Source organism: Rhododendron vialii, chromosome 9a, assembly GCF_030253575.1.
Source record: "Rhododendron vialii isolate Sample 1 chromosome 9a, ASM3025357v1".
Classification (NCBI taxonomy): Eukaryota; Viridiplantae; Streptophyta; class Magnoliopsida; order Ericales; family Ericaceae; genus Rhododendron; species Rhododendron vialii.
The window spans coordinates 30,412,360-30,434,810 of record NC_080565.1 but is presented as its reverse complement, the minus strand read 5'-3'; positions in this window follow the sequence as shown (position 1 = coordinate 30,434,810).

Below are 22,451 nucleotides of genomic sequence, written 5' to 3'. Positions count from 1 at the left end.
TTCTTTCTAATATATACAGTAATTTTTTTTTGACATAATACATTCCATAATCAGCTCCCAAACAGCCCAAATCTGAAAAATGTAAAATGGGAAGTGGATTATTAATGACGCAGCCGAACAGGCTCCAAGGCCATCCACAGTGGCATAATCAAAAATGGATAATCAAAAGTTGACACATCAGCTTTTGATTATCCATTTAAGAGGTTGTTAAGCTTAACAATGTTGAGGTCCACAATGGTCACTTCAAGTCTATAACTAAAATAAGGGATACACTACAATTTCACTCTCTCTCCTTTTGTGTTTTCCACTATTGATCACTTCCCTTCATTACACTTTTTTTTTGGCAAAAATATATCGATTTTCTTCTTTAATTTTGGGGAAAAAATTGGTGATTTCCTTCCCTAATATTATGAATTTGGAAAAAAAATCATGTACTCAAAAAAAAAAAAAAACAGATGTGTTCTTGAATTTGTAAAAAAATGTAAGGTTCTTTATGTACTCAACCACATGGAGATGAACGAAAAAAGAATAAAATAAAAACAGAAAAAAAGAAGTTAAATACCTGAATGTGGCGACAAATGTTTTCCAGTACCATTGATCACTTCCCTCCATTACGGTTTTTTTTTTTGGCAAAAATATATCGATTTTCTCCCTTAATTTTGGAGAAAAAATTGGCGACTTCCTTCCCTCATATTATGAATTTGGAAAAAAATCATGTACTAAAAAAAAAAAAAAAACAGATGTGTTCTTGAATTTGTAAAAGAATGCAAGGTTCTTCATATTCTCAACCACAAGGAGAGGAACGAAAAAGAATAAAATAAAAACGAAAAAAAGTGAAATACCTTAATCCAGTGACAATGAGTTGAATTGTAAATGATTGAAAGATATGAGCTTCACTTTTGGAGGGAAAAAAAAAAGAAAGAGTTTGTGACCAAAGAAAATGAGATATAGAGCAGACGAAAAAGATAAGAAGAAAATACCATTTGAAACACCCGTGTACATAAATTTTAAAACCAGTTAACTTATATGGTGTGAGATCCACAAATTTTAATTATTGAAAAAGGTTATTAGTTTTGGTTATCCAAAGTTCAAAATTTGATTATTTCTAAGAATGTTATTAAGTTTGATTATACCATTGTGAGCCATCTTTTACTCCAATATTGTTAACTTTAAAAATAATTTGCTTTTGATTATGCTACTGTGGATGGCCTAATAGCTCATTTGGTACGTGAGAGTAGAAAAGAAATGGGTAGAGAGCTCAATCTCTCCCTCGTTTGGAAGGGGAAGAAGGCAAGAGAGGGGGGGAGACTAGAACCGGACCCCTCCCAAGCCCAATTCCGTTTCTCGCTAAAAGTGGCGACATTTTGTGAGAAAGAGGAGCATGTGGTCCACCCTCTCGTTGGATTGTTGTCGGACGAGTGGTTGTACATCGCCGGAGAAGAGAGAGAGAGTACCAGGTCTGCTGGAGATGAGAGGGAGAGAATTTCAACTCGTCAGAGAGTCGCCGAAACTCTACCAGTCGCCTGTGAGAATTTGATTTCTCACTGTTATTTGGATGAGAGGGTGAGAAATCACGCTCCTTTCTTTTTTTTTCTCACCAATAAAAGAGAACACACCCTAAGACTGACTTTTTATTAAGGATTTGAACGAAAAACCAAAGAATCTAAAGATGCATAAATTTTCTCCCCATTTAAAATGACTCAGAGCTAAATTATGTTTTAATTTTAATTGTTTGACCATGAAATCCCTATTTTTGATGTACTGATTCAGGTTCAGTTGTTCATATAAGCATTACGAGAAACATCTTTGCAAGATCACATAGTACTAATATAGAAAGAAACCATTACATTAGTCTTAACAAATTACAGAGCAGAATTCCAGTACAGGCAACGGTGAAAACCTTGGGAAAAACCATAGCAACCATGGAGCTAAATCAGATTAAAACAAAAGGGAAATGAAAATGGCAAAATAGTTTTTGTTAATTAGTGCTAAAATTATAGTGCATAAAAGACTCGTACCACGCACTACAGTTTTGACACTAACAAAAATTATTTTGGCATTAACAACACCGAAAGGAAATATATAAGATCGAACAAGATAGAAAACACAAGCTGAATGAATTCCGTTCCTATTTCTTGCGAAGGTCACGGAAGTAGCCAGCTGGAGATTCCTCGAACTTTTTCCTCGGCATTCGGTAGTCCCTTCCGGGAGCTTTCATCATCTTCTCTTGTGAGCCTGAGCCCGATACGAGCTTGGTTAGGCCCCACCCCACAAGAGCAGTGGCAGCCGCAGCCCCCACCACCACCGCCACTGCCTCCGCCTGGTCATGTTTCTTGTTCTGAGCCAAGTCTTCCTCGCTACTTCCGGTGTTTGACAAATTACTCCCGCTGCTTCCCATTGTGTGCTCTGCTTTCTGATTCTGAGATGTTTCTAATGGATGGGTGAGAACTGAGGAGGGTGAAGTTCGCTTATATAGGAAAGTTTGAGAAGCAAAATACTACTGTTTTTCGTTCCTATTTAATTGTCCACTTTGGTTTTGCGTGAATTTTCAACGACTTATATATCTCAACGTATATTATGTTTTTGAAATCATCGTCTTATAAAAAAAAATGAAACAGTATCAAATAAGATCCATATTGCATATTTTTGCAATATACATTGAAAGATATAAGCCGTTGAAAATGCACGCAAAACCATAGTGGGCAATTAAATAGCGACGGAGGGAGTATCTTTAAAGGGCATGTTTGTTAGAGGCAGATGGAAGTCGGATATAGCATTCATCCCTCCAAATTTTACTCTCTAACAAACAGGCTGTAAGAGAAAGAAAAAAAAAAAAAATACTACTGGAAATCCAAAAAACAAAGAGGAGTGATTTTGCCACTTTTTTTTTTGTTAATGTCACTTCATTTTGTGTGTTTATTAGATTATTTATTTTGTAAGAGAAAGATAGCGACATTAACACAAAGAGGAATGACAAAATCAATTCCCAAAACAAAACCCCAAACAGTTTTGAGATTTAATGGCTGTATCTCGGTAAAGGATTTTGTGATGGTCCATCTTCCGAGAGGGAATAAAAGCAATTTGATCTGGTGACAATTTTCAAGATTGGGATTCCAAAGGTCCTACTTCCGTAAAATCTTAAATACATTAATCTTCTAAACAGACTTTGGAAAAGGGATTTGAAGAGTGCCTTGGAGTAAGAAATAAGAGTACGTACATCTGTTCCAAAATACTCCATACTTCCATAGTTGTAACACTTGCTTTACGAAGCAAAACAAGACACGACGCGAACACACCGAGTCAATGTGTTAAAATTTCATTATGAAAGTGTGAGTTGGATTCTTGAAAGTTAGGCCAATCAATTGGGAGGTGAAAGTCCACGTGGCTAACCTCATGTACGTGTTTAGTTGTCTCCTTTTAGTTGTTTCTAAATGCTTTCTGGTTTTCGGGAGTGTTGATTTCTTACGGCTGGCCCTAGGTGAATTAGTCTCATCCCGTTTAGTTCTGCGGATACCTCGTCAAAACAAAATGTGTTAAAAATATAGGAGACATACACAATGATTCTTAATTCGGACCATCCTATTAGGAATTTTCACTATATAAAACGAAAATAACAGGGGAAGCGAAGCAAACCAAATGAGTCACTCTTTTCACCTAATTCTATTTCTGTATTTCCACAGCGATGTTCAAACCTCCTATCGTTGCTATTTATAAGGTCCCTTTGGATGAACATTTTCCGATCCTCCCACTTTTGACAAGATTTTTTTGGTTGTTTTTGCTTAATTTTTACTAGATTTGGGTCAAAATTTTACATTAGCTATTTTTTTCTCGATAAAAGAAATTGAAAAAATATAAAAATGTAGACTAAAATTGAAATTGAAAAACAAAAGTTCATATAATTAAGATGACGGAAAAGACCAAAAGATGGTTAGGTCTTTTTGTCGTCTAAACCATCGTCTAAATCAGGATATCTATAACGATAATCACTGTCAAACCAATTTCTGGTGGAATTGAATCTAATTGGAGTAGCATTATTATTGTTGTTATTATTATTCTTTTGTGGACTGTACAAGGTGGAGTAGCATTCATTAATTAGAGACAGAAACCACACCGGGAGGTTGGAATATAATACAAGCTTTATTAAAGTTATTTTTGCTTTTGGAACTTTTCATAGTAAAGTTACTATTTTAAAGTTAGTTTTTAAAACCAAAGACAGAAACCACATCACAGGGGGAAAAATGACCAAGAAAAAACAAGGGGAATACAAGATTTTTTAGAGTTACTTTTTTTTTGGAACTTCCAAAAGTAAAATATTCCCCCAATTTCCATTTTTTAGAGAGAGAACTCAATGAATGATATGCTGAAGAAGTTGATGGAAACTGGGAGAGAGATGGGGGCGAAAGAGTGGTTCATTTATAGAGTGGAGGAAGTGAAGAAAAACTTTGTTGAGAGTTTGATTGAAAAGTGGACGAGGTTTTTCCGTCGGAGACTAGAAGAGAGCAAATGAAGCACTAGCCTTGATCATACCTTCAATTCTGCTGCTGGCAAATTTATGGAGTAAAACAAAATTGGATATCAAGAGTCCAATCATCAAAGTATATTGATTTGCGAGCCTGATTTTGAGAATATACTTTGAAGATAAATTTTCATTTGATAATGGGGTTTACAAATGTTATAATTCAATACTACATGTTTCGTTGCAGGAATTAATGTATTACCAACAAGATATTATTGAAATATTTCTGACGACCTCCCTCGCACTCTTTTACAATAGTATTCTCACAACCTCCCTCTCACTCTTTTACAATAGTATTTTCCTAAATCGACCCTTATTTACAATAGTATTTTCCAAAAGTTTTCTTAAACCTTAAGATCTCAAAAATTATTCAATGCTTGAGGTCCCACCCAAAAAGTATTCAATGCTGGCGGAGTGTAAGATCTCAAAAATTATTCAATGCTGGTGGAGTGATGAGACAGACCCAAATCCGACTCCTGACTAGTCCACTCATTTTTTAAATTATTTATGCCTTGTTCTTTTTACAATTCAAAAAGAATTTTTTTAAAAATTTCACTTAGATTCTCCCTCTTTCAACATTTCTTTCTCTATCTCTCTCCACTTATTGCCCCTTTCATTTTTCAAAAAAAATTTAACACACCAATCTTTTTTTTTGAAGAGAACACACCAATCCAAACAACCCATAATTACTGTATGTTAAGTCTTCGTCCGTCGTTGGCGTGTCTTCATTATGTAATGGTGACAGCACAGTTTTACCTTTCATATTATCATATATTATTATTAATGATGATCAAAAAAATATTATTATTAATGCATTTCTTGCTCTTTCACAAAAAAAATAAAAAAAAATTTGCTCTATAAAGAATGCTTAAAACATTTTTTGTTGTCGTTATAATTTATTTCTGAATGCATGTTCTTGTTATATTAGATTATGAGAATTTTTATCAACTTTATGCTCGAAAGATGACTCATCTGTATTAGATTTCTGGATCCGCCACTGCTAGTTACTCTCAGCATTTCCCATTACGTACATGCTTCGCTATATCTATGCGGATGTTTTAATTTAATGGATGGGTAACTGAGAAGGAAGGAGTTTGTTTATAAATAAAAAGTTTGAGAAATTCACTGATTTATACTCCATTTGGGCAGTTTAACAGCCCAGTGGTGTTTTGGCTTAATAATTAACCTAGAAGAATTACTTTTGTCTTTGCTACTTTTACGTTAGTTCTTCAGAGATTATTAATTGGGGAACTTAAATAGGGGTCCTATTCTACATTGATACTTAAGTCCTAATCCTTGTAGGTTTGAAAACTTATGTTTTCATCCTGAAATTTAAATAATACCTATTTAGCCCTTAATAATTTTTTACATTTTAATAGAACTGCTACGCGGACTAAATTAAATAAGGGATATTGACCTTATTTAATTTGGTCCAAAGAACGGCAATCATGATAAAATCATTCGGAAACACGACAAAATTATCCGGTATGTAAAACTAACATAAAAAGTTAGTTTAAGGTCCTAAAATTCTTTACTATATTGGTAAAGAAATTCAGAATGTAAAACTAACTTAAAAAATTAGTTTAAGGTTCTAAAATTCTTTACTATATAGATAAAGAAATTCAGGATGTAAAACTAACATAAAAAATTAGTTTAAGATCCTATAATTCTTTACTATATATAGTAAAGAATTTTAGGTTCTTAAATATAGTAAAGAATTTTAGGATCTTAAGCTAATTTTTTATGTTAGTTTTATAGTAAAGAATTTTAGGATCTTAAACTAATTTTTTATGTTAGTTTTACATCCTGGATGATTTTGCCATAATTCCTGTATTTGTCATGATTAAGAGTGTTTAGGTATTATTTAAATTTCAAGATGTCGACTTAAGTATTCAAACCTAGTAGGATGGACAACAACGTAAGTCTATGAAACAGGATGGCTATTTATTTTTTTCTTATTAACTCGGCTCGACAAAAGAAATCTAAAGAGTAAATAGTCATGATCTAAATTTTAAAAATTTATTGACGACAAAAAGCATACCAATTCTTTGCATTATTTGTTGTCATTGTCCATGGTTTTACAGGTTTTTTTTTTTTTTGGTTATAGTAGGTCGGTAATTTACAAAGAATTAACTCAAAATTAACAAAGTCGAAAAAATTTAAATAAAGAAAAAAAATGGTCTCTTAGTGTTCCTTTGTTCCATAATTTCAGACAAGATATGAAAGCGCAGAAATAAGTGCAACAAGAATAAATTTTTGTTGATGATAAAACCAGATGCATGAAAGCAAAAGCAAAAACAACGGCACCAAATTATTGTGGGATCACTTGTCTCTACAGTACTACTCTCTCAGTCCTAAATTATTATGTATGTTTTCTTTTTGGGATCTTTCAAAATATTAGACTCTGTTTGAGAAATATTAGAACTGGGAAGGGAGGAGTTTTTTTTATACAGAAAAGTTTGAGAAATTGAGTCATTGAGTTAGACTCCGTTTGGGTAGTTTGACAGCCTAGTGGTGTTTTGGCTTACTATATAATTAACCTAAAAGAATTACTTTTGTCTTTGCTACTTTTACTTTAGTTCATCAGGAATTATTAATTCGGTTCGGCAAAAGAAATCTAAAGAGTAAATAGTCATGATCTAAATTTAAAAAATTTATTGACGACAAAAAGCATACCAGTTCTTTGCATTATTTGTTGTCATTGTCCATAGTTTTACAGTTTTTTTTTTTTGGTTATAGTAGGTTTTTTTTTTTTGCAAAAGGAAATTTTATTAAAACTTGAAAGGGTACATCGAGATGAAAAGTTAGGGAGCAAAATAGCTCAACTCAGCAAAAGAAAACTAAAGCAGATCTCATCCAGCAGGAGATTGGATGAGTACACCTCAAAGATTACAGTATTAACAATCGAATACCATCTAAAAACCCTTTGAACTCCTCGATCGAATACACCTTAATATCAAATTTAACGCAAAACTAGTAAAGTAAAACAAATTTAAATAAAGAAAAAAAAAGTCTCTTAGTGTTCCTTTGTTCCATAATTTCAGAAAAGATATGAAAGGTTGAAATAAGTGCAACAAGAAAATATCTTCTGTTGATGATAAAACCTGATGCATGAAAGCAAAAGCAAAAGCAGCAGAACCAAATTATTGTTGGGTCACTTGCTTCTACAGTACTACTCTCTCCGTCCTAAATTATTATGTATGTTTTCTTTATGGGATCTTTTAAAATATTAGACTCCGTTTGAGAAATATTAGAACTAGGAAGGGAGGAGTTTTTTTATCTGTAAAAGTTTGAGAAATTGAGTCACTAAGTTAGACTCTGTTTGGGCAGTTTAACAGCCCAGTGGTGTTTTTGCTTAATAATTAACCTAAAAGAATTACTTTTGTGTTTGCTACTTTTGCATTAGTTCAGGGATTATTAATTCGGCTCAGCAAAAGAAATCTAAAGAGTAAATAGTCATTATCTAAATTTTAAAAATTTATTGACGACAAAATGCATACCAGTTCTTTGAATTATTTGTTGTCAATGTCCATAGTTTTAAACTTATCTAAATTTACAAAGAATTAATGCAAAACTAGCAAAGACTAAAAACATTTAAATAAAGACAAAAAAGTGTTCCTTTGTTCCATAATTTCAGAAACAATATGAAAGGGAAAAATAAGTGAAACAAGAACAAATCTTTAGTTGTTGATCAAACGTGATGCATGAAAGCAAAAGTAGCAGCACCAACTTTGAGAACTTCAAGGCGACGCTATTCAAAAGTAGCACCCTATGAGAAAAAAAAATCTTTTGAGGGAATTGATTTTTTCACTCTCATTTTATCCAAGTGCATTTCTTTTGTTTTGTTTGTATCCATACAAGTTATAAGATAACCATTTTATTTGTGAATTGAAGAAATAATCTATAAAGGATAACTTCATAGTAATCTTTTACATGGATAAATATGAAAAATGGAGTGCACTTAGACGAAGTCACAAAATAGAGTGCTAAAATCAACCTTCGTAATGGATGACCTCACATGGCTGAAGTCGTGAAGGAGCCTTAAAGGCTAAGCTAAACCAAAGTCAGCAATTCCTAATAGTGAAATCCTAATTAGTTTGAGGAGTTCTTTTGCTTTTGGAAATCCTTCCACCACATGCAAGCTAGCTTTTTCCAGTATTAATTTCACTGCAAACTTTGCTAGTCGCAGTCGAGCAGGGATATAACAATCAGTAAAGATACCGGTACAGAAAAATTGGGACCGAAATCCTACCGACGGCCGCCGGTGGGCCGTCTCCGGCCACCGGACGGCCGATCCGAGCCGTTCAAAAATTCTAAAAAAAAAAACCGAGGGGCCCAATGCGGGAATCAATGTCATCCGAGGTGTGTAGGGTGCTTGATCGGAGCACCCCTTTTCGTGTATATACGTGTATATACACGAAAAGGGGTGCTCCGATCAAGCACCCTACACACCTCGGATGACATTGATTCCCGCGTTGGGCCCCTCGGTTTTTTTTTTTAGAATTTTTGAACGGCTCGGATCGGCCGTCCGGTGGCCGGAGACGGCCCACCGGCGGCCGTCGGTAGGATTTCGGTCCCAATTTTTCTGTACCGGTAGCAGTACTCAAAGTGGTAAAGACATAAATTCACACACAATCACATATATTTGGGGTTCACATGCAATTTTGTGTCACTTATATTGTTGATTCTTTTTTATTGGCATTGGGTTATTTTCTTGTCTTTTTTGATTGGCATATATTGGGTTCTTTTCGTGATTTCTACAACAGTAAAAGAAACGCCATGAACTCATGAATGACGAATCTTTGAAAAATTATCATGTAGTTCGCATAGCCACATGATAAGGTTGTTGAAGATATTCAGGTTTTGCGTGTCCAAATCAAGAGCACTGAATACCATTAGAAGTCCTCTGTACCCAAAATTTGGTTTACACATGTACCTGGTGAGTTTTGGGTGTAGGATCAATATTCTTGCGGCTGAAACTCACATCGGTACATGCGTACACCTAATTTTGGGAAAAGACTAGAGAGTATCTTGCGTCACTGAATACTTACCCCTGATTCTTCCTAGCGCTCCTATATGTACATCTTTTCATGATTTAAAGGAAGCTGTAGATGACAGAAATCATCTATTTCTTACTTTATTGTGAAATTAATCGAAGACTTATTAAAAAAAGACTAGCACAATCCTTTTAAAGTTGAAATGAAGACTGCAGGTCAGATCCTAGTAGTAAAATATATCGCAATCATTGTTGGACAAATTATAGTATATATGTTTCCAATTTTCTATACAACGCCCCGTTCTAATGGAACTCACAACTTAGTATATGAGTTTTATATAAATGTGTGATTGTCGAAAAGGATTGAAGCACCAATTGACACAGAATGGTTATTCTTCTCGAGGGAAAAAAGGATAACAATAGTGATAGTCTCTGTCAAACCAAATTATGGTGGGATTGCCTGCCATTATGGTGTAGCATTCATTAGAGAGAAAGCAAAAACTCCACCAGAAAGAATAAAAAAACCCAAGAACAAATAGATAGAAAAATAGAAAGCCTAAAGTACTTTTGGGGATATAGCTAGGACGACTTTGGAATTCTTTTTCATGTTTTTAGGATAATTTAAATGCTAGTTCTGTCCCTTAGACTTCTTTAGGATTTCATCCTAACTGAAATTAAACGTTGTCTTTTAGACCTGAAATTCAAAACCCTCAAACTACTCTTTCTTACGCTTGCATGTTCCTTTAGGTACAAGCATTTGCTAGTATACATACAAGTTAAATAACAAGTGTAAATTTGCAAATTTATATAATTACATAATGAAAACTTAACCCATGATGATGTCATGGATGAAAGTTCAAGTGGAGGCTAGTTTTAGGACCATGATTTAATTTTAAAACTAGATTTTGACTATAAATGTAGAAATTTTACATTTCTTTACTTGAGTTGTTGTTGTTATGCTGTTTTATTTGGAATATGATCTACAAAGATTTAATTTTTGGAAATATATTATTCATTACTGAATTAGATTCCTATCAGCATTAAGACGTACTTTTTTTCCATTATTAGCTAGGAATATCAATCCAAGGGCAAATCAATTATTATCAATTCAAAGAAAGTCCTCCAGATTTAATTATATTTCTTGTATTCAGCGTTTTACTATTAGTTTTCTCTTGTAAATTCACCGTCCGAGCTGGGTTTTTTTCTAAATTTACTTCGCTAGCAGTGATTTTGGCACTCTATTTTTTTATAACTACACTCCAATTTTTGTCTCGTAGTCTTGCCATGTGTATTTTGAATACGAAACTTGTAATATTGTAGTGTGGATATCAAAACGTGACGTGCCAAAATCAATTACTTCGCCTCTATTTTTCTCATTTACGTACTGCCCACAAGTTTCCATAGTAGTATCATCTAGTTTCCAGGTCTCAGAGAGAGAGAGAGAGAGAGAGAGAGAGAGAGAGAGAGGGGCTGAGAACTCAATGCTAAAGATGGCTACCGAGAGAGACATGGGGGCAGAGGAGTGGGTCAACTACATAGTGGAGAAGCTGAAGGAGTGGCTAATAGGGATGGGGGACTTTGGCGGTAGTTTGATTAAAAAACCGGACGAGGTTTTTCCACCAGAGACTACAGGAGAGCAACTGAAGCACTGGCACCTAGTAGCCACACCCTTTATCATCGGCGCGGTGGTTCTGATCACGTGCCTATGTTGCTGCTGCTGTTGCTGCGGCGGCGGAGGGAGAGCGGTGAGGACGATGAAAGCCCCCGGGAGGGATTACAGGATGCCTAGGCATGTCTTTGAAGGAAATCCCAGATCCTATTTTCGCAATCTTCGCGCAAACACCAATATTGATGAACTTGTCTGAGTCTTTTACTATCGTTTAGTATTATGTTTGTCTGATTATTAAGTAGTTTATGCCTATGTATGTCTAGTTTTGAAACCAAACAGAATACGTTGGAGCAAATTAAACTTTTTGCTCCGTAGCTGTTTTGTGTGTGAAGGATTTCTGTGCATGATCTGCCGGCGAGCTGATGTGCAAATGTTCTGAATATGAAATGAGATTTCCGTTTTATTGAACGAGATAATGGATGGGGGACTGTGTTTTTTCAGCCTGAGGGGATCTACCAAAATTGTTGTCAAATTCATCGGTGTGAGAATTAAGAGCTGGAGTGAACGCCGTTTTTACGGTCTGTGCGAAGTTTGGTTCATCTGAATTTTCATTCTATTTCTTCTTTAGTTCGTCGGTCTCCAAATTTTAACGAAATCCCTCTCTTTTCATGTTTAATGGTGTATGTTCATATAACAATGAAGAAACCAAGAAAACAGAAGAACATTTAGCATAACCAAATTTCAACTAAAATGTTCAGTACAATTCCAAAACGCTTCGCTAAACAGTAGTCATCAATGAGCATTACCGACTACTTATTCAACTCTGTGTAATCCATTGATCTTTTTTTCCCCCCTCTTTTGATGATTCTAATTACGAAGGCAGCGGAAGTAGGCAGCGGGGTTGAGCTCGAAATCCTCCCTGAAGATGAGGAAGCCCCTTCCGGGGGCTTTCATCAATTTCTTGACAATCTTTTCTCCCGAAGCACCAACAAGCTTGGGTAAACCCCACCCCACCCCACCAGAGCAACACCCACAGCATCTGCAGCCACCGTACAAACCACCTTGAGGGTCTTCACCGCCTCACGATCGTCTGGTGACACTTGTTTTCAAAAGATGCTTTGGCACAACACAACAGAATCCCTTGAATATAACATGAAATAAATGGAAAGTCTTGAGAATCGGCAGATCGCCCATGTTCGGTTTGGGTTTAATTTGATGGAGGTTTTTGAGATTAACGAGAGAAAAAAGATAGATAATTTTTTTTTTTATCGAGGACGCTACCCAAGAAATAGATAGTGGGTGTAGTTCCTTTGTACCCTATTTTTGGTGTATCCCTTAACGCTACCAGATGCTTTTCTCACTTTAATTTGGTTCTCGATGACCAAAAACCGCAAGTCTTCCTCGGATTGAATTCCTTCCAGGTGTTCACCTGGGCCCTGGTTGGTTTTGTCATGGTGCATTACCGTACGAAACAAAAAGTCGTTTCACACACATTTGTTTGAAGAAGATGGCTTCTCCAGTTGGGGAAACCCAACTGCACTGTGCAGAGCATCCTTTTTAGGGCTTGTGCCGGGCCTATTTGGATGATCTAAATCGTTCACTTTGTAAAATTCGTCGAGAGATTTAACCACTCAAAAAATTGTCTTCATCAGATATCAATCCATATCTTTTTGAAGCACATTTTCCCAGGAAAAACTGAATAGAATTGAATTTGATTCAGTGTCACTGAGTCCATTTTACCCAAGGGAAATGCGCTCCAAAAAGATATGGATCGATATGTGATTAACATGATTTTTGACAAGATTAAAACTCTTGACGAGATCTACAAAGTGAACGATTTAGATCATCAAAACAGATCCAACACAAGTCTTAAAAAGGATGAACTGCACACTGCAGTTGGACCGAGAAGCCATCGCCTTCATTGAACTCCATGAAAGTTCATTTTTTCTTTTGCAAGGTGTTTTATCTATCCCAATTTGTTTGTCTAAATTTAAAATTATTATGAAATATAATGATTAACATTAAGTTTCTAAAAATACCCTCATTTTTTAGCATTAAATAAGAGCACTCTTTTCAATGCATAGTATTGTACTCTAGATTTGTTTGTTTGTACTTTAAAAAAGAAAGGACATAAATAAAAACTTTCAAGAGTTAACTTAAAATGGACAAATTTTTTAGAACATGAATAAGTCAAAAAGTGGACAAATAAATCAGAACGGACAAAACAATTTTTTAAGCTCAAAGCCAATTATTTATGTGTTTCTCATTATAGATTTTGTAGAAGAATTTTAGAGCTAAAAATGTAATCACAATTAAATCAAAATATTTGAATTCTGCATTATCCGTCTCATTTAAGGAGAGTGATTTCCATACTCCCCTTTTTGAGAGGATTTGTCAAAGATAAAATTGAAGACTAGGTTATTTCGTCCAAGTAAATTTTTGTGAAAAAAGGAGTAATGAAAGACTGCATTTACGAATTTACCTTTGCATTGCCCATGATAGTGGAGCCAAACAAAGGAGATGCATTTTATAATAAGCCTTGGGGACAAAAATAAGAATGTGGATATTAAAAATAGGAGTGTGAAAACCACTTCCCTTTCTAATATATACAGTAATTTTTTTTTTTTGGCATAATACATTCCATAATCAGCTTCCAAACAGCCCAAATCTGAAAAATGTAAATTGGGAAGTAGATTATTAATGACGCAGCCGAACAGGCTCTAATAGCTCATTTGGTACGCGAGAGAAGAAAAGAAATGAGTAGAGAGCTCAATCTCTCCCTCGTTTGGAAGGGGAAGAAGGAAGGGGGGGGGGGGGGGGGGGGGGGGAGGCCAGAACCGGACCCCCCCAAGCCCAATTCCGTTTCTCGCTAAATGTGGCGAGATTTCGTGAGAAAGAGAAGCATGTGGTCCACCCCTTCGTTGGATTGTCGTCGGACGAGTGGTTGTGCGTCACCGGAAAAGAGAGAGAGAGTACCAGATCTGTCGGAGATGAGAGGGAGAGAATTTCAGCTCGTCAGAGAGTCGCCAAAACTCTACCAGTCGCCTGTGAGAATTTGATTTCTCACTGTTATTTGGATGAGAGGGTGAGAAATCACGCTCCTTTCTTTTCTTTTCTCACCAATAAAGGAGAACACACCCTAAGACTGACTTTTTATTAAGGATTTGAACGAAAAACCAAAGAATCCAAAGATGCATAAATTTTCTCCCCATTTAAAATTACTCAGAGCTAAATTATGTTTTAATTTTAATTGTTTGACCATGAAATCCCTATTTTTGATGTACTGATTCAGGTTCAGTTGTTCATATAAGCATTACGAGAAACATCTTTGCAAGATCACGTGGTAGTAATATAGAAAGAAACCATTACATTAGTCTTAACAAATTACAGAGCAGAATTCCAGTGCAGGCAACGGTGAAAAGATTAGGAAAAACCATAGCAACCATGGAGCTAAACCAGATTAAAACAAAAGGGAAATGACAATACCAAAACTGTTTTTGTTAATTAGTGCTAAAATTATAGTGCATAAAAGACTCGTACCACGCACTACAGTTTCAACACTAAAAGGAAATATATAAGATCGAGCAAGATAGAAAACAGAAGCAGAATGAATTCCGTTCCTATTTCTTGCGAAGGTCACGGAAGTAGCCAGCTGGAGATTTCTCGAACTCTTCCCTCGGCATTCGGTAGTCCCTTCCGGGAGCTTTCATCATCTTCTCTTGTGAGCCTGAGCCCGATACGAGCTTGGTTAGGCCCCACCCCACAAGAGCAGTGGCAGCCGCAGCCCCCACCACCACCGCCACTGCCTCCGCCTGGTCATGTTTCTTGTTCTGAGCCAAGTCTTCCTCGCTACTTCCGGTGTTTGACAAATTACTGTCGCTGCTTCCCATTGTGTGCTCTGCTTTCTGATTCTGAGATGTTTCTAATGGATGGGTGATAACTGAGGAGGGTGAAGTTCGTTTATATAGGAAAGTTTGAGAAGCAAAATACTACTCTTTTCCGTCTATATTTAATTGTCCACTATGATTTTGAGTGAATTTTCAACGGCTTATAAATCTAACGTATATTATATTTTTGAAATCATTGTCTTTTAAAAAAATTGAGATAGTATCAAACAAGATCCACATTGTATATTTTTAGCAATATAAATTGAGAGATATAAGCCGTTAAAAATGCACGCAAAACCATAGTGGACAATTAAATAGAGACGGAGAGAGTATATTTAAAGGGCCTGTTTGTTAGAGGCAGATGGGAGTCGGATATAGCATTCATCCCTCCAAATTTTACTCTCCAACAAACAGGCTGTAAGAGAAAAAAACAACAAATACTAGTGGAAATTCAAAAAACCAAAGGGAAGTGATTTTGCCTTTTTTTTTTTTTTTTTGTTAATGTCACTTCTTTTTGTGTCTTTATTAGATTATTTATTTTGTGAGAGAAAGGTAGCGACATTAACACAAAGAGGAATGACAAAATCAATGTCCAAAACAAAACCCGAAAGAGTTTTGAGTTTTAATGGCTATATCTCGGGCAGGGTAAAGGATTTCGTGATGGTCCATCTTCCGATAGGGAATCAAAGCAATTTGATCTGGTGACAATTTTCAAGATTGGGATTCCAAAGGTCCTACTCCCGTAAAATCTTAAATACATGAATCTTCTAAACAGACTTTGGAAAAGGGATTTGAAGAGTGCCTTGGAGTAAGATATAAGAGTACGTACATGAGTTCCAAAATACTCCATTGTTGTAACACTTGCTTTACGAAGGAAAACTAGACACGATGCGAACACACCGAGTCAATGTGTTAAAATTTCATTATGAAAGTGTGAGTTGGATTCTTGAAAGTTAGGCCAACCAATTGGGAGGTGAAAGTCCATGTGGCTAACCTCATGTACGTGTTTAGTTGTCTCCTTTTAGTTATTTCTAAATGCTTTCCGGTTTTCGGGAGTGTTGATTTCCTGCGATTGGCCCTCGGTGAATTAGTCTCATCCCATTTAGATGTGTGGATACCTCGTCAAAAAAACAATGTGTTAAAAATGTAGGAGACATACACAATGACTCTTCGGACCATCCTATTAGGAATTTTCACTATATAAAACGAAAATAACAGGGGAAGCTAAGCAAACCAAATTAGTCACTCTTTTCACCTAATTCTATTTCTGTTTTGAAGGTTAATTTGTCTATTTTTTTATGTCCACAGAGATGTTCAAACGTCCTATCGTTGCTATTTCCGATCCTCCCACTTTTGACAAGATTTTTTTGGTTGTTTTTGCTTAATTTTTACAAGATTTTGGTCAAAATTTTACATTAGCTATTTTTTTCACGATAAAAGAAATTGAAAAAAATATAAAAATGTAGACTAAAATTGAAATTGAAAAACAAAAGTTCATATAAGATGACGAAAAAGACCAAAAGATACTTAGGTCTTTTCGTCGTCTAAACTGTCATCTAAATCAGGATATCTATAACGATAATCACTGTCAAACCAATTTATGGTGGAATTGGCTCTCATTGGAGTAGCATTATTATTGTCATTTTGTGGGCTATACAAGGTGGAGTAGCATTCATTAATTAGTGACAGAAACTTCACCGGGGGTTGAAATATAATACTACAAGCTTTATTAAAGTTATTTTTTCTTTTGGAACTTTTCCTAAAGTTAAAACCAAATACAGAAACCACATCACAGGGGGAAAAAAGACCAAGAGAAAATAAAGGGAATACAAACTTTAATTTTTAAAGTTACTTTTTTCTTTTGGAACTTCCTAAAGTAAAAATTTCCCGAATTCCCCCCAAAAAACGATATGCTGAAGAAGTTGATGGAAACTGGGAGAGAGATGGGGGCGAAGGAGTGGTTCATTTATAGAGTGGAGGAAGTGAAGAAAAACTTAATTTGTTGGGAGTTCGATTGAAAAGTGGACAAGGTTTTGCATCGGAGACTAGAGGAGAGCAAATGAAGCACTAGCCCTAATCACGTCTTTTGTTCTACTGCTGGCAAATTTATGGAGAAAAACAAAATTGGATATCAAGAGTCCAATCATCAAAGTACATTGATTTGCGAGCCTGATATTGAGAATATGCTTTGAAGATAAATTTCATTTTAAAATGGGGTTTACCAATGTTAATTCAATACATGTTTCGTTGCAGGAATGTATTACCAACAAGATATTATTGAAATATTTCTCACCACCTCCCTCTCACTCTTTTACAATAGTATTTTCCTAAATTTTTGAGTGAATAAAACTAGGAACGAACTGAGACCCTTATTTATCGACGAAGCCTTAAAGAATATACAATGTTTGAGGGACGAAAGTGTATTAATGCACATTGCGGCAACCGTCCAAAAGTTTTCTTAAACCTTAAGATCTGAAAAATTATTCCATGCTTGAGGTCCCACCAAAAAAATATTCAATGCTGGTGGATCCACCCAAAAGTTTTCTTAAACATTAAACCTTAAGATCGCCATGTAATATCTCAAACTCTTTCTTCATTACACATTATGGATCTTGTTGAAGGAGAATAACTTATTCAAAAAGGAGCCGTAAATAAGTTATTCACGGACTGGGGCTTGGATAGATTTTTGCTTTCTCAACAGTGGCTTCAAGAATTCAAAGTGCTACAGTGGGGATTAGAGAGACTTATCTCTGATCATTGTCCGGTTGTTATTATGGATGATAGTAGGGACTGGGGTCCGAAGCCTTTCAAGTTTATGGATATCTGGTTAACGCACCCGGATTGCTTGAAGATTGCCAAAGAAACTTGGGAATCGACACAAGTGACGGGGTGGGCGGGCTTCAAGCTACTTCAGAAATTAAGGGCTGTAAAAGAGAGGCTAAAGTTATGGAATAAGGAAGGTTTTGGGGATGTAAATTCAGAGTTACTAGTAGTAGAAGCGGAACTACACCATTTTGATTTACTTGCTGAAGATCGGCAACTCACGCCGGAAGAGAAAGCTAACAAATGCAAATCCAAAACTGAGTTTTGGAGGCTATCTCGCTTAACTGAATCGATGTGGAGACAGAAATCCAGAGTAAGGTGGTTTAAGGAGGGCGATAAAAACACTAGATTTTTCCAGGCCGTGGCTAATAGTAGGTACAGAAGGAATTTTGTTGGTTCTATTATTGTTGCTGGCCGAACTGTAGAAGATCCTATAGAAATAAAGGCAGCTGCTGTTGAACATTTTAGTGCTAATTTTTTGGAAGAGAGAAGTTCAAGGCCTACTTTGGGGGGTTTGTTCCCTAGGCAATTGCAGCCGACTGTCTCTCTGTTTTTGGAAACACAGTTTGAGGAGGAGGAAATTGTTGGAGCATTGAAGGAGTGCAGCAACTTAAAGGCGCCGGGTCCAGATGGTTTCAATTTCTCCTTTGTAAAGAGGGGCTGGGATTTCATGAAGAATCTGGTTCTGCTTTTCTTTAGAGAGTTTCATTCCATTGGAAAGCTGACTACAGGTATTAACTCTACCTTTGTGTCTTTAATTCCTAAGGTAGGCAGCCCTATGTTTTTCAAAGAATTCAGACCCATTAGTATGGTGGGTTGGGTTTACAAATTACTTTCTAAAGTTCTGGCGAATAGAATCAAATCCCATTTACCTTCAATTATTGGTGAGTCTCAAGCTGCTTTTATTGGAGGGAAACAAATTTTGGATGGGGTTTTGATAGCGAATGAGGCTATCCATAGTTGGAAGAATGGAAGCCACGGTGGTCTACTTTTGAAAATCGATTTTGAAAGAGCATATGATTGTGTTAACTGGGAATTTTTGCTTGATCTGCTCTTAAAATTGGGGTTCGGGGAGAAGTGGCGTAGATGGATCAAGGAGTGTTGCTCCTCGGTGTCTATGTCCGTATTGATCAATGGCTCTGCATCTAAAGAGTTCAAAACGCAGAAAGGTCTTAGGCAAGGGGACCCATTGTCCCCTTTTCTTTTCAACATTGTGGTGGAAGCTCTTAATATTTTGCTGGTTAGAGCTAGGGAGCGAAATTTAATTAAAGGAGTCAGAATTGGGACCAATGGGGTTTTAGTTTCCCACCTCCAATTTGCTGATGATACTATTCTTTTTTGCAACAATGATAGAGAGGAAATGGCCAATATTAAAAGGATCCTTAGATGTTTTCAGCTCATGTCGGGACTGAAAATCAATTATTCCAAGAGTTCGTTGTGTGGAGTTAATATTCCACAGACGGATGTGTTATCCCTTGCTCATGTTATGGGGTGTAAGGTTGAAGTGCTTCCAATTAAGTATCTTGGGCTTCCCTTGGGAGCTAATCCGAGAAGGATCAAAACTTGGAAACCAGTTTTAGATAAAATGGAGCAGAGGTTAACTGTATGGAGAAGGAAAACCAATTCTACGGGTGGGAGACTCACTCTTATTAACTCTTCTTTCACTAACTTGCCAACCTACTTCATGTCAATGTTCAAGATACCCGTGGCTGTGGCAAAGGCTATAGAGAAGCTCCAAAAACAATTTTTTTGGGGGGATACATTGGAGAAGAGGAAGGTTCATTTGGTGAAATGGGAAACGGTAGCAAAGAAAAAGGAATTTGGTGGTTTGGGAGTTAAGAGGGTGATTCAACAAAACCTTGCCTTGTTGTCCAGATGGTGGTGGCGATTTAACGAGGACAAAGACTCTCTTTGGGTCAAAGTTATTAGGGGGAAGTATAATCTGGATAAAAGAGCGTGGCTACCTTCTTTACCGAGATCGGGCCGTATCTCCAACATTTGGAGAGATATTTGTTCTTTGGCAGACCCATCTTCTAGTATTGGCTCGATCCTTACTGAGGGATTTCGGGTTCAAGTCCATTCTGGGCAAGACACTTCCTTTTGGAACCACATTTGGCTGGGGGACAGGACACTCAAAGAAGCTTTCCCTAGACTATTCCTAATCTCTAACCAAAGAGAGGACACGGTGAGCTCAGTGAAGGAAAGGTCAGGGAATATGCAATGGAAGCTACAATTTAGAAAGAGGTGGTTGAATGTGTGGGAGACTAACCTATCTGAGGAATTACATCTAAGACTGGCTTTGGTAACACTTGATCAGACCAAGAGGGATGTGCTTCAATGGAATTGGACTACCGATAATCGCTTTTCTTCCAAGTCAGTTTACCACCAATGGGAAGAGATTGGTCATTCTCGGAACCAACTTTTGGGCTCACTGTGGAAAAATCTTTGCCCTCCTAAGGTGGAAATTTTTTCGTGGCTGGCGATTCAGGATAGGGCCCCAACACGATCAGAGCTCTTCAGTAGGAATATCATTCAAGAGGGCCAAACAGTTTCCTGCCCTTTGTGTTCCTTGCATCTCGAAACTCCTGATCATCTTTTCTTGCACTGTATATTCTCTTGGAATATTTGGTCTCTAATTTTGGATTGGTGGCATGTTTCGTGGGTTTGTCCTAATTCGTTGGCAAATTTAGCTATATGGTGGTTTGACAGCGGGTTTAGGAATCTGGAGAAAAATATATGGGAAGTGTCTTTCTATGCCACTTTGTGGTCTTTATGGCTAGCCCGGAATGACCTCGTCTTTAACAATGCAAATTTGAGTGTCGAGGTAGTAGGAGAATTGGTGAAAACTAGAGTCGCAATGTGGATGAAGACCAAGTTCGGAATCAAGATTTATTCGGTGGAGGAGTTTAAATTGTTTCTTGACGGTATTCGTAAGCTCAAATTGTAGTTTTTGTTGAGGTGTAGTGGCTGTCTAACTTTTTGTTGGATGGGCTAGTCACTGTTTTCGTTTGTCTTGTTTTACCCTCGATGTACCCTTTCGAGTTTCTATAAAAAGTTTCGTTTGCCGAGCAAAAAAAAAATAAGTTATTCACGGAGGTGGCAAATTTCACATTTCCGTTTCGACAATCAATGGTCCGGATTTAAAAAAAAATCTGAATCACCCAAAAAACTTTTGGATGTGAGCTATTCAGCTTCGCAAAAGCTAGCATATTTATGAAAACCCCTGGTAAAAAGTTTTTCTATTTTTAAAGTTACTGCCTTCTCATAACAATACTCTTCTCGTACTTACATGAGAAAATCATATTCACAGAGCTCCATGAATAAGGTTTTATGGAGGTATATCGTGACCATCCACATTTTAATGAAACTTGTTCGGTGAAGAGTTTAAAGTTTCATTAAAATCCGGACCGTCCAAAACACATTTGGACTATTGCGATTTGTTTCCTCCGTAAAGAACTTATTCATGGCATCTCTCTCACTCCCTCCGTCTCCATTCTTTAGTCCATTTTGGGAATTTGTGTCACTTTTTAATTAATTATATATTGCAATCTATAATTTTTAGGTAATTTTGAAAACATCATTTAAATGAGCTCGTTGAGATTTATCAAAGGAAACTGATTTTCGCGCTTCACTTTTTACTAATAGCGCTCTACTTTGTTCATGAAATTACTAGAAACTTCGAGTAACTTTATGAATAAAGTGGAGTGCCATCAGTAAAAAGTTGAACGCTAAAATCAAAATCCTTTATCAAATATATAAGATCTATATTGTATATAAATAGTATTACCATTTAAAAGTTATAATTAAATTTTTTCCTGATTGAAATAGGACGAGGGAGAAAAAATTGAGAACGGAAGGAGTATTACATACTGCCACAAGTTTCGATAGTTTTCCGTAGTATTTCAATTGCGCATTTTGACTTCTGTTTCTTACACATCTTTTAAGTTCTCTGGCCCCCAAATTTGAATGAATTCCCTGTTTCGTACGGTTTGCGTTTTTTTTTTGTATAGCGATTAAGAGACGAAGGAAAAAAATGAAATTTCACTAGCATAGCCACTTTTCATCTGATAACAGTCTAGTGCAAGTGCACAAAAACATAGATAAACCATAGTCGTCCCTCACCATAAAGAGCCACATCGAAGTCATCCCTGAAGATGCGGAAGTCCCTCCCGGGGGCTTTCATCATTTTCTTCTTGTTACTCTTTTCTTCCAAGCCATCTACAAGCTGAGACAAACCCCATCCCACCAGAGCAACGCCTACGGCCACAGCAGCCACCGTACCGACCACCTTGAGGGTCTCCACCACCTGATCTTCTTTCTCCTTTTTCACCACCTGAGCCAAATCTTGATCATGATCACTTCCAGCAGCCTTGAAATTGGAATGGGTACTCTCACAACCTCCCATTGTTAGTTATGTGTTCGTGATTTGAGCAGATTCGGCAGCCTCTTGTGTTGGGTCGGATGAAGGAATAGGAGAGGAGTTGGGTTTATAAAGAATTTTTTTTTTTTTTCCAGAATCATTGAATGAATGGTTCTCTCCTGGGGAGGTGTAAAAGTTCATATGATGGTCCAACTTCTGTGTAAAAGCACATAAAATTAATTATGATCGGTAATCGGTTT